Source organism: Watersipora subatra, chromosome 2 (assembly GCF_963576615.1).
Source record: "Watersipora subatra chromosome 2, tzWatSuba1.1, whole genome shotgun sequence".
NCBI classification, from domain to species: Eukaryota; Metazoa; Bryozoa; class Gymnolaemata; order Cheilostomatida; family Watersiporidae; genus Watersipora; species Watersipora subatra.
This window is the reverse complement of record NC_088709.1, coordinates 73499481-73510301: the sequence shown is the minus strand read 5'-3', so window position 1 is coordinate 73510301 and position 10821 is coordinate 73499481. Positions and strand designations below refer to the sequence as shown.

Sequence of the window (10821 nt, the reverse complement as noted above, 5' to 3'; positions counted from 1 at the left end):
GGTATCTTTACATTGATAAAAGATGTTTCTGTCCACTCGAAGACGTGAATGGATTTTAGAAAAAAGGATTGCATCGTGTGAGATTTGAACTCAGACATTTAGTGAAACTGTGAGGCACGCTATCATCTGCACATTTTCAAAAAATTGTGCAGACAGTGATTGCACATGACAATTTCTACTGTGCATGAGACTGGCAGAATTCTAACAAAAATGAAAAGAATTTTGTAAGCTTGCATAATTTTGTGAAAGGATTCAGTAGCATTCTGGGTAGATCTTTTGTGGTATGGCTTTTAAATGTAGTTAAACCTAGTTTTGAAATAAACGTACTTGTACTTGCATCAAGTAATTAAATTTGACCAGTAAATTTTTTTTCCATGTTTTTAGGGATGCTGATGGTTTTGCCATATATTTGAAAGCATACTTTTCAATGATGCGGCTTGCTTATTTTATCTAGTTGCTAGTTTTCGGGGTGGGTAGCAACTGAGAACTTTGCTGATACAAATGTCGCAATGAAGTAAATTAACTCGACGACCTAATTATCGTAGACCAGCAGAATCGTAGTCACTACTCAGATGTTTACACAGCATTTAGAGGAAACTAATAAAACAAATTTTCAAGGCCCCTTATTTGAGGGGTTTGAGACAAATATAACAATAGATCTGTAGCTAAATTGAAAATTTTTATTTTAGCAATCATTAGCAAATACAAAATAAAATATATGCCAATAGAACCAATTTAGACTAGACATTTATTGCAATAGCCGATGTGAATATGAAAGATAGAGACAGGCTGTTTCATTATAATGTACATCATTTTGGGCAAGTCAGGGCACATCTTTTTTTGAGCAAATTTACCGCGATCAATTTTTGTCGATTTTAATCTTCAAGTATCTTGACAATAAGGTTGCCTAAAACAACAACATCATCTCAAATGATAAAAAAACATCTATAATTTCTGTTAAAATCAACTAAAATTGGCGCAATCACATCTTTAAATGGCAGCATTAGCCCTTTAGACAGCAACACTAGCCCTTTGGGTGACGAAATTAGGTTTTAATATTGCGACACCAACCTTTTAGATGGCAACATCGGCTCTTCCGATTTTTTCCAAGCTTGAAGAATACTTCTACCTATGTTTACACTCTATGACAAAAATGAGGGGGTCTGATATTACAACTAGGTAAATGCTACAGATGACACATAATTAAACTGCTAAAAGTGACGCTTGTTTTATACTGTTTTAGAGACCTGCTCAGCATAGCAAATAAATAATTCAGTCCTATGGCTAAAGAAAAAAAGCAGAATGACTGTTGGATGGATTCTATCAGTTGCACATGATTACACACGGTTGCACATGATTACACACGGTTACACATGATTATACCCAAGACTTGATAGATCAGATTCCTTGTAAACTGAATAAAGAGTTTCGAGCTTTATCAGAATAAATGGGTCACACCTGTTATACTTACTCATCATCAACTTCCTGCTTGAGAACTTTTCATTCAGAAATTTGAGCCCGTTCTTGCTATGTGTCGTGAGTTAATTTATTTATGTACTCTGACTGAGAAGGAGTATGTGTACCTAGAATGGTATGTGTATCTAGAGGAGTATGTGTATCTAGAGGAGTATGTGTATCTAGAAGGTTATGTTCCTTCACTGCAAATGAAAGCTGTCAATATTAACATATATTTATATTTTAAAACATGATCAAAATTATTTAGCAAAATGAAGTGAAAACAATAAAAATAAATTGATAATCAGCTGTTTTATTGGTGGATTAATACCTCTTTATAAACTTGAATATGCAGCTTTAAAAGTAATGATTAAATAAAGATAATGCAAAAAAGTTATGCTTTTTGTATTATCTTTATTAAAATGTTGATTTTTGTTCTGTGCATCTTCTATTACTAATTCATGCTTTCTCCAGTTATCAATCTTAAGATTTTCTCTTCATTTCTCTAGCCATGTTTAGTGTGTGTTGTACTTAGTCTTTTGACTAAAAAAGCTTTGTTAAAGCTTGCATAAAAATTTGCTCAATTAGCTAAAAGTCAAAGGATACCATCCATGTTGTTTCTCAATTCTGAAAAGCTTTATGTAATATTCTTACTATTCTTAAACGGATAATTTTTATATGATCTTAAAATAATCTTAGATTCAAGTTTATGTGGGTAAGACTGGTGCCTGTTAACATTTGGAAGCCTGGCCCAAAGTAGCTTGGCTAGTTGTTTTCCCATCTAATCATACGTATGAGCAAATTCAGTTGCGTGGCTTCACTTTGTTTTTCTTAACTTCTGGTTTAGGTAGAGTTACAAATCTTTTATGTTATGTGCTGGATACTTTTTGAGTAAAATTTCAGTCTCAAGTCAATTGAATTGTTAGTTTGCAAGGTATCGCCGAAATACCACGGGCAACTAAAACGAGTCGGGAATGGCTGACGGCAAGACTTTAGTTTCTAATGACATCCTCATTAACACGAATGAACAGAGCTAGAAAGCTTATTCTCCTTAGCAACAAGTGCTTTACAATAAACTTAGTTATTTTTCTATTCACAAAAATATACACACTTTATTGGACTATGTGTCTTGCAATCATTGTGTCTTTATACCGTACTTTTCGGACTATAAACCGCACCCCTATATAAACCGCATCTGCTTTATTTTCCAAAAAACAATAATAAAACAATTCATAGACCACACCTTTGTATAGGCTGCAGAGCTCAGAACGATGCTTTTTACCACGGCAGCAGCTTTACCACGGCAGCTAGAGGCGCACTAACCAGAGATTCCGGTTGCGCACTGGCGGTGAAAAAAGCCATAGAATAGCCGCACCCTTATATAAGCCACATGGCTCAAATCATGAGAAAAAAGTAGCGGCTAATCGTCCAAAAAGAACGGTAATTTTCTGTAAAACATCACTTTGCTGAGAGAGTGAAATAAAAACTACGCATTTTATTTGATTTGGTGTATTTTCATTCAGTTTTGCAGACTTCGAAATTCAAGATGAAAAGTTGTTAATATAGTCTAGAATCAAGGGTCCTGCTCGTATGTACAAAACAAGGCTTCACAGTGTTAAAGACAAACTTGCGCCAAATTTTAGTAGGTTTTATTAGAATGTATCAGTTCTTATCATTTCAAATTGCTTTGGATGTTTGAGGCAACCTGACAGCCAGAATGTTTCAAGACTAAAATCGACAAAGCTTGATCGCTGGTAAGACGGTCAGGTCAAGCCAATGTCAATTATGACTAGTTGCTGTCGTTGCTATAATTAATATCAGCTATTGCGTTTAAGTTACAGCATAAAGGTAGGGCCACACGAGACAAAATTCTCACGAAATCGGCGAAATTTGGACGAAACGATTCGGACGAATTGACATTTGGACGAATTCATCCATCGTTGGTTGCGCACGATGAACGAATCCTGAATTGGATGAAACGTCAGAAATTCCTACAAATCGTTGTTTGATTGGTCGGTTGAAAAGGTTAGTTGAATGTTGAAGGTCGTTTTCTTTGGCGCATATCCAGAAAAAAATAAGAGCGAGAGATTTTATCTGTTTTGAAGAGAGAGAGAGAGTTGATTTTGCGTTTAAAATGAAAGATAACCATCTGGAACTGTTTATAGACTTGGTTAGGGAGAGAAAAGTTATATGGTGCAAATGAGAAAATGGCTATAAGGACTCAAGAGGGGTGAAACTGAACAATTTTAAAAACATTGTCAGTGAACTGGAGAGGGCTTTTCCAAACTCCAAAGTGAAGTTTACTGGTATGTTTATTTATTTCTAGTAGTAGGTAGTTGGTGGTTGCTAGCTAGTAGTGTGGTAGCTAGTACTACTGATATCATTGGGTTTTGGGTCATGCTTGTTTTGGACGGATTTTTTTATCTGAGAGAGAGAGAGTGAGTAGATCATCTCAACAATTGTATCAATCAATTAATTACTTCAGTCTCAGTCATGTTGTCTTGTCTTGTTCCACATATTCTACTGCTGCTACTCTCTACATGTACTCATAAAGTTAATTAAGTTTGTTGTTTGTTTGCAGTTGATATGGTGATGAAGAAATGGATCAACCTTAGGGACACTTTTAACAGCAACAGAAGGGCGTATGATGCAGCTTGTGCAAGTGGGGCAGCAGCAGTCCAAGAGCTGCAGTGGAAGTGGGGGCCACTTTTTAAATGGCTACTCACAGCTCATCGAGAGCAGGCGTAAGTTGGCTTTTAAGATGTTTTTGCACACAAATACTGATTTGTTGGAATACTAACTGGTTAGTTATTAGTAATTTATTCTACTAGACTTGATAGCTGTGGTGTTGGCATTGGCGGTTTTACCAGAAAATTGAAAACATATATCTATGTATGTGTGTGGAACAGATTAAATAATTCAATTCAGTCTTTTGTTTTTTTTTCAGAACTACTTTTTCCACCAACATACCACCTCCCTCACAAGCCTGCGCACCCTGTCCATTGTCACCTGCTAGACCATCTTCTCCAGTTCCTGCATGCATCACACCGGTCGTCCCGCCAACCGCAGAAGCCCATGCACATGCGTCTACACCTGCTCGACCACCAGCAGCTATCCCACCAACTCCACCAACACTACCACCACCCACTGACGAGCAAAAAGGCATCCCGAGGCATCAAGCGCAAAAAGATCATTGAAGACCACTCCATCGACATCGAGCTGGAGTCCGTAAATGACCAGATCAGAGAACTGAGTAGACCCGCCCCAAAATCGGAACGCCAGCTGTTTGCGGACTCAATTGTGCATGGACTCAAGCAACTCACACCCTATCAATTTGCAGTTGCTAAGAATAGAATTAACAACATGTTGTTTGAGTTGGAGTATGCAGAGCCTGTTCCGTGACCAAGTGGCTCTCTCACAGACAGACCTCCCAGCTCCATGTTGTCCGTGTCGTCTCGGAGTATTGACAGGCCCACGAGCGAGAGACGAGATACACCAACGTTCACAGAGATGTTGTCGCCCTCTTGGGATGATTCCTGGCACTAAATTAGCTACAAGTATCTTTCCGTTTGTTTCATCATAATACACATATTGTATTTTATTCCTGCTTATCTGTGTTTTTATCATAATATTATTTGCGTGTATTTTTTATTAATTTTTTTGAGCGAACAATCAATCCAGAATCTCTCATCAGTTTGATATTTTTGTACAATCTAAAAATAATATTTGCTGACTTGCCAATCTTGTTTAGCCGATCAGAATTTATTTTATCAGCCAGAATAAATACATTTGCACATAGCGTTGAAAAAAAAAATTTGGAACTAAAATTTCTAATCTACATGAACTTAACACACATAAATTTGAAGCATTGATCTTAAATAAAAAATCAAATCCCCGATAATTCTGTAAAACCTAAAACAAACTGCGACTAGTAGAGTTCCGAGCAGAGTGGTTGACATTGGTTCGTTTACCTTTGGTTAATATGGGCATCTTGCCATGGGACCGAGCCCTGTGGGCTTGAAAAATACTGCACAAGTCTGTCTCTGATTCCTGCTGCCTCTGCAGTCACACCTCTTCGTAGCTGCATTCGGTTTAGCTGGTCGGAGGGTGGGTGTGTTTGTGAACGCCAGAAACCAGGTGTGATGAAGCCGTCTGGGTTTGGAATGTCCAGGTAACCTGGTGGTGTGTAGCTGGTGTTGTTCACCGTGTGCAGAAAGTTGTGTAACACACACATGGCGCGAACTAGGTTTTTTGCTTTCTCTTGGGCTGCCTGAATCATCTTAAACAAGATTTGCCATCGACAAGATAGGACTCCTGCGAAACAAAAATATTTTCAAATTAATACATGACAATCCTCCACGTGCGAAGTGGAAAGACCCAAAACACATCACTTACCAAAAGTGTTTTTTATGATGCGCCGTGCACGAGAGAGTCTGTAGTTGAAGATTCTCTTGGGCACCGAATCGAGGGCTCGGCCTGGGAATGGCCTCATAATATATGGTTTCAGAGGGAATGCCTCATTTGCCACAAACATGTAGGGAAAATCTTCAGCTTCTTCATAACCCACCAATGGCTCGCTCTCTGGCAGATTAACTTGATCTGTGAAAGGAGAGAGCAAACGTACTGAACCCGGCTGTGAAGCTGATTGGTGTTGGTTGCGGCATGTACAGATAATAAAAAATAAATAATAATTAATTAAAGATAATATTTTTCTAACCATTATCCAAGCCTCTTCCAAACTCGAATGACTCCCATACTCCCCCATCACTATTACTTCCTGGTTGACCAATGTCGATGAGGGTGAATCTATATGAAGCATCACATACAGCTAGTAGGACGATACTGTCTCTCTGTTTGTAGTTCCAGAACATCGAGCCAGAGTGCTTTGGCTTCTGAATGATGATGTGTTTCCCGTCAATACTACCAAGGCAGTGAAGGAAGTTCCATTTTTCAAAACTACAAAAAAAAATGAAAGTTCGTTTTAGTAACAATAGAAAAAGGATATTATGAAGAAAATTAATAAAAATAAATAAATAAATATTAAGCACAATAAAAAGAAAACAACAGACCCTTCAGCGATTGCCCTCTATTCATCTGGCCCTGAGGGAGGTTTGGGGTATATGGGCTGCAGCACAGTCCACAGTGTGACACATGTGTCATCAATTATCTGGGAGACTGTTGATCTGCCCAAGCGGTAGTGAGCTGAGATGGCTGCGTGAGAACTTCCTTCAGCTAGGTGGTGAAGTGTGGCTGCCAGCTTCAGTCCTGGCTCTATTGACTTCCTCATCACTGTGTCCTGCTTTGTTATGAGAAGTTTTATTGCCTCAAGAATATAGTCAAAGTTCTCAGGTGATATTCTTAGGTATTTTATGTGTCTTCTTGAATCCTCATCTTCTCTCAACTCCTTGATCAGATTTGCATAAACTCCCAGTTGATCTCTTCTCCCATTTATGGGGTAGACCCAATACCTTCTGTCTGAGTTTGTAGTGAGAGTCCTCTTTTTCTGTTTGAGTAGCAGATATTTATTCTTTAGAAGCAGCAAAGCAATTCTTCTCCTTTGATTGTCATCCATGTTTGTACTGAAGCAAATGATTGAAACGGAATCGGCTTCAATTTATCACCGCGTTCTGATTGGCTAGTTGAAAGTTAGTTTCGCACGAATCCGTGTTGAGGAAACTCCGTGTGGCAGGTCAGAAATTTTGTACGAATGGAATTTTCCAAATTAGTTGAAATTACACGATACGTGTGGCCCTACCTTTACTCGTCTCTAATATGTTGGCACTTTTGCAACTAAAGACATCATAGTTGTACTTTCGCTTTTTCTAAATGTTTTAACTGCGAACCCATTTTTTTAATTGTAATCTTGAAACATCCCGGCACTCAGATTACCTCAAACATCAACAACAATGGCAAATAATTAGAAAATCCTACTTGTTTATAATAGAATCTACCAACATTTTGCATAAGTTAACTTTTTTAAATGCTTCACAACCCTCCAAAAAATATTGTACCAAATGCATTTATTAATACTTCTTTAGTTAACAATTCGAAGTAGATGTGTTGACCAAATATTTGATAAAAAAATCGGCCAATTGAAATTTAGAGTATAAGTTTACAAAACTTGCAGATTGTACTGCTTCATATGATAAGAGTATCTGACCAAAACATTTATTATTAATTTATAATTAAGTAGGCTTTGTTACTAAAACTTCTGAAGGGCAGATTGTTGGCTTATTCAGGCGTTTTTTGCTAATCGTGATTTTTATGTGGCAGTTGATTTCTAACCATGTTGATTAACCAACATTGTTTGGACAAGTTCAAAAATATTTTTAGATTCCACAGTATTTTAACTAATATTTAGCTAAGGTTTCAGCCTAATTTTCAAGATTTTAACCTATATTTAGTTAAGATACTGTGTGTGTGTGTGTGTCTCTCTCAAGCCATCTCCAATTTGAAGGCTTCAGTTACTATCAGATAAGCAATGTTCACTTCTTTTGTTTGCTACAGCGTTACGCAAACATCTCTTCAGACAAAATAGTTAAGAATGTAGGCTCACTGATTGAATTCAAATGAGAGTTTATGGCTATTAATAGAATTGGATTATCTTACTAATCTCCAATAACAACAAATAGAAATGTAACTCTACCTAGTTATTGGAATTATACAGTGACCAACAAATTTTAACAATTAGAAACAATTTATTTTAACAGACAACATCTTACGACAAATTTATACAACTCAACAAAAACAACTACAAGAATAATGATCTACATCATCTACAGAAATAGCTTTGAGCTAGAACTTCTGGGTATTCTAAATAGCTCCGGTGTTGGCTGCTGAGAGGATGAATGTGTAACAATCCAAAATTTATACCTGTTATCAGCTCAACATTCATTATGTGTGCGTCCTAGCCATTTATATAGCTTTCTGAGACGTAAGGGCCATAGGTATGAGTAGCACAAGCTACATTATTCCTCAGATGCGCCATAAAGATAGATGAATATTTGGGCATTTCTCAAACTCCAGTCACTTACTGTTTCCATCATAACAGATCAGATCGATGTTGTGGATAGTTCTTGACCAGCTGGTGTTTGCGCAGTTGGGTCTTGACTGCCCCGATGGCACATCCAAAGCTTCTATTGCTGACATAAGATGTCTGGTTAGGCCAGGGGCGAGCAACGTGCGTACCGCGGGCCGCATGTGGCCATTTGCCATTTTTTGTGCAGCCCTTCCACCCCTCCCAGTAATTTTGCATATATAGATGCGTTTGAATGAGAACAATGCACTAAATATAAAAATGCTACATAGTGGTGAGATTTTGTTGAAAGCATAGTGTAGTGTCCCTCACATCAACTGGAATCTTTAGTTGGCTTTATACTTTAGCAGAATAGTCATAGAGAGTGTTATATAACGTACATACATGTACTTACTAAAAAGATGACATCTATTTATTATTCAATCTGTGATCTGTGATATTCCTGTACATGTAATTAGAATACAGTTACAGGTTTGTCTTACACATAGAATACACTGCAATAATGTAGCTGTTTACAAATAGCCATTCCCTTTCGATGATTGGTTGTTTGTTCTTGCCCGTTATTGGTCAATTTACTTTAACAGTTGCCTAACTGTGGATTAATAAATAAATGCTGTCTAGTCATCATGGCTACTAAAAGAAAAAGAACTGTGGCTGAAGAAAACAGGAAATTCAATACTGAATGGCAGGATAAATACTTGTTTACATCAGTACATAACAAGACTGTATGTTTAATATGCCAGAATTCAGTAGCTCAAACCAAGGAATACAACATTAGAAGACATTTTGAAACAAATCATGGTGAAAAGTATGGCAGATACAACGCAGAGGAGAAAAGACAACTTGCAGCAAAACTGACAAAAAGCCTGAAAGCGCAGCAGCAAGTGTTAACTCAATCACATGAGGTTGACATTGTCAACACTATAGTGAGCTTTGAGATTGTGAAAATTTTAACCCAACACCAAAAGCCATTTTCTGTTGGTGAAATAGTAAAAGAGTGCTTACTAAAACTTGCTTTAGTTAAGTGCTCACAAATGCTAAAAAGTGTTTCAGATGTATCTCTTTCACGCCGCACGATAGTCAGATGAGTAGAAAATATGGGCTTAGACATAGCATATCAATTAAAGGTGAAGCTAGGTGATATTGAATGTTATTCACTTGAATTTGATAAGAGTACAGATATCAGAGATACAGTACAGCTGGCTGTATATCTTTGAGCTGTAGATAAGGCTTTCAATATAACTGAGGAACTGCTCGACTTAAACCCGTTGAAAGGTACTACAAGAAGTATAGATATATTTGAAGGTGTTCAAGCATCACTAGAGAAAATGGGAATTAAAGACTTCAGCAAATGTGTGTCACTGTGTACAGATGGCGCACCATCTATGATAGGGTGTCACGATGGACTTATAGCCAAAGTATGTGAGCTCCAACCAGATGTTATTGCAGTTTATTGAATCATACAGCAGGAGAACCTGAGTGCAAAAATTATCAATATGGATCATGTCAACTCAATTGTAGTAAAAACAATAAACTACATACGCTCATGAGGACTAAACCACAGAGACTTTCAGGAGTTCTTGAGACACCTGGACAGCCAGTCTGAGGATGTTATTTATTTCACAGAGGTTCGATGGCTTAGCAAAGCATCAACATTGCAACGTTTCTGGCTATTACTAGATGAGATCATTTCATTTCTGAAGTTGAAACGAAAGGAGGTTCAAGAACTGTGTGATCTTCTCTGACAAATGAACTTCGCATTCTTAAACTATATCTTTCAAAAATTATCTCAACTCAATGTGAGACTTCAAGGACAAGACAAGTTAGTACACGACTTGTTTAAGCACTTCCGAACATTTGAAAGAGATCTTCAGCTCTATGGGCAAAGTCTGCGTGAAGAAAAAGTTGATCACTTTCCCACCCTTAAATCTGTCTTTAATGGCAACAATGAGATTCTGGATAGCTATGCTCAGAGAGTGGCAGTACTTCGAGAGGAGATTTTTTCTCATTTTACAGAGTTCAGAAGTCTCAGAAGTGAGATGACCATCTTCTCATTGCCTTGTACTTGTGAGATAAGCTCAGCAGCTATCAGCTCCAGCTTGAACTGAACGCGCTGCAGGAGGATGACATTCTCATTCAAAATTGCAAAAAGATGCACCTAGTTGAATTTTATGAGTCCTTAGCAACTGCAGATTATTGTAATTTAAAGCAGATTGCCAGAAGATTTGTCTGCATGTTTGGAAGTACATATACCTGTGAGCAACTGTTTTCCAAAATGAAGCGCATCAAAAGCAAACTGAGAAGCAATCTGACTGACAGTCATCTGCTGC

The 10821-nt window shown here is 37.5% G+C and overlaps 1 pseudogene; it reads right to left on the bottom strand.

Annotated features, from left to right (window-relative positions):
* Nucleotides 1-5422: 5422 nt before the first annotated feature.
* On the bottom strand, nt 5423-7027 carry LOC137388544 (uncharacterized; annotated as a pseudogene).
* Nucleotides 7028-10821: the final 3794 nt, after the last annotated feature.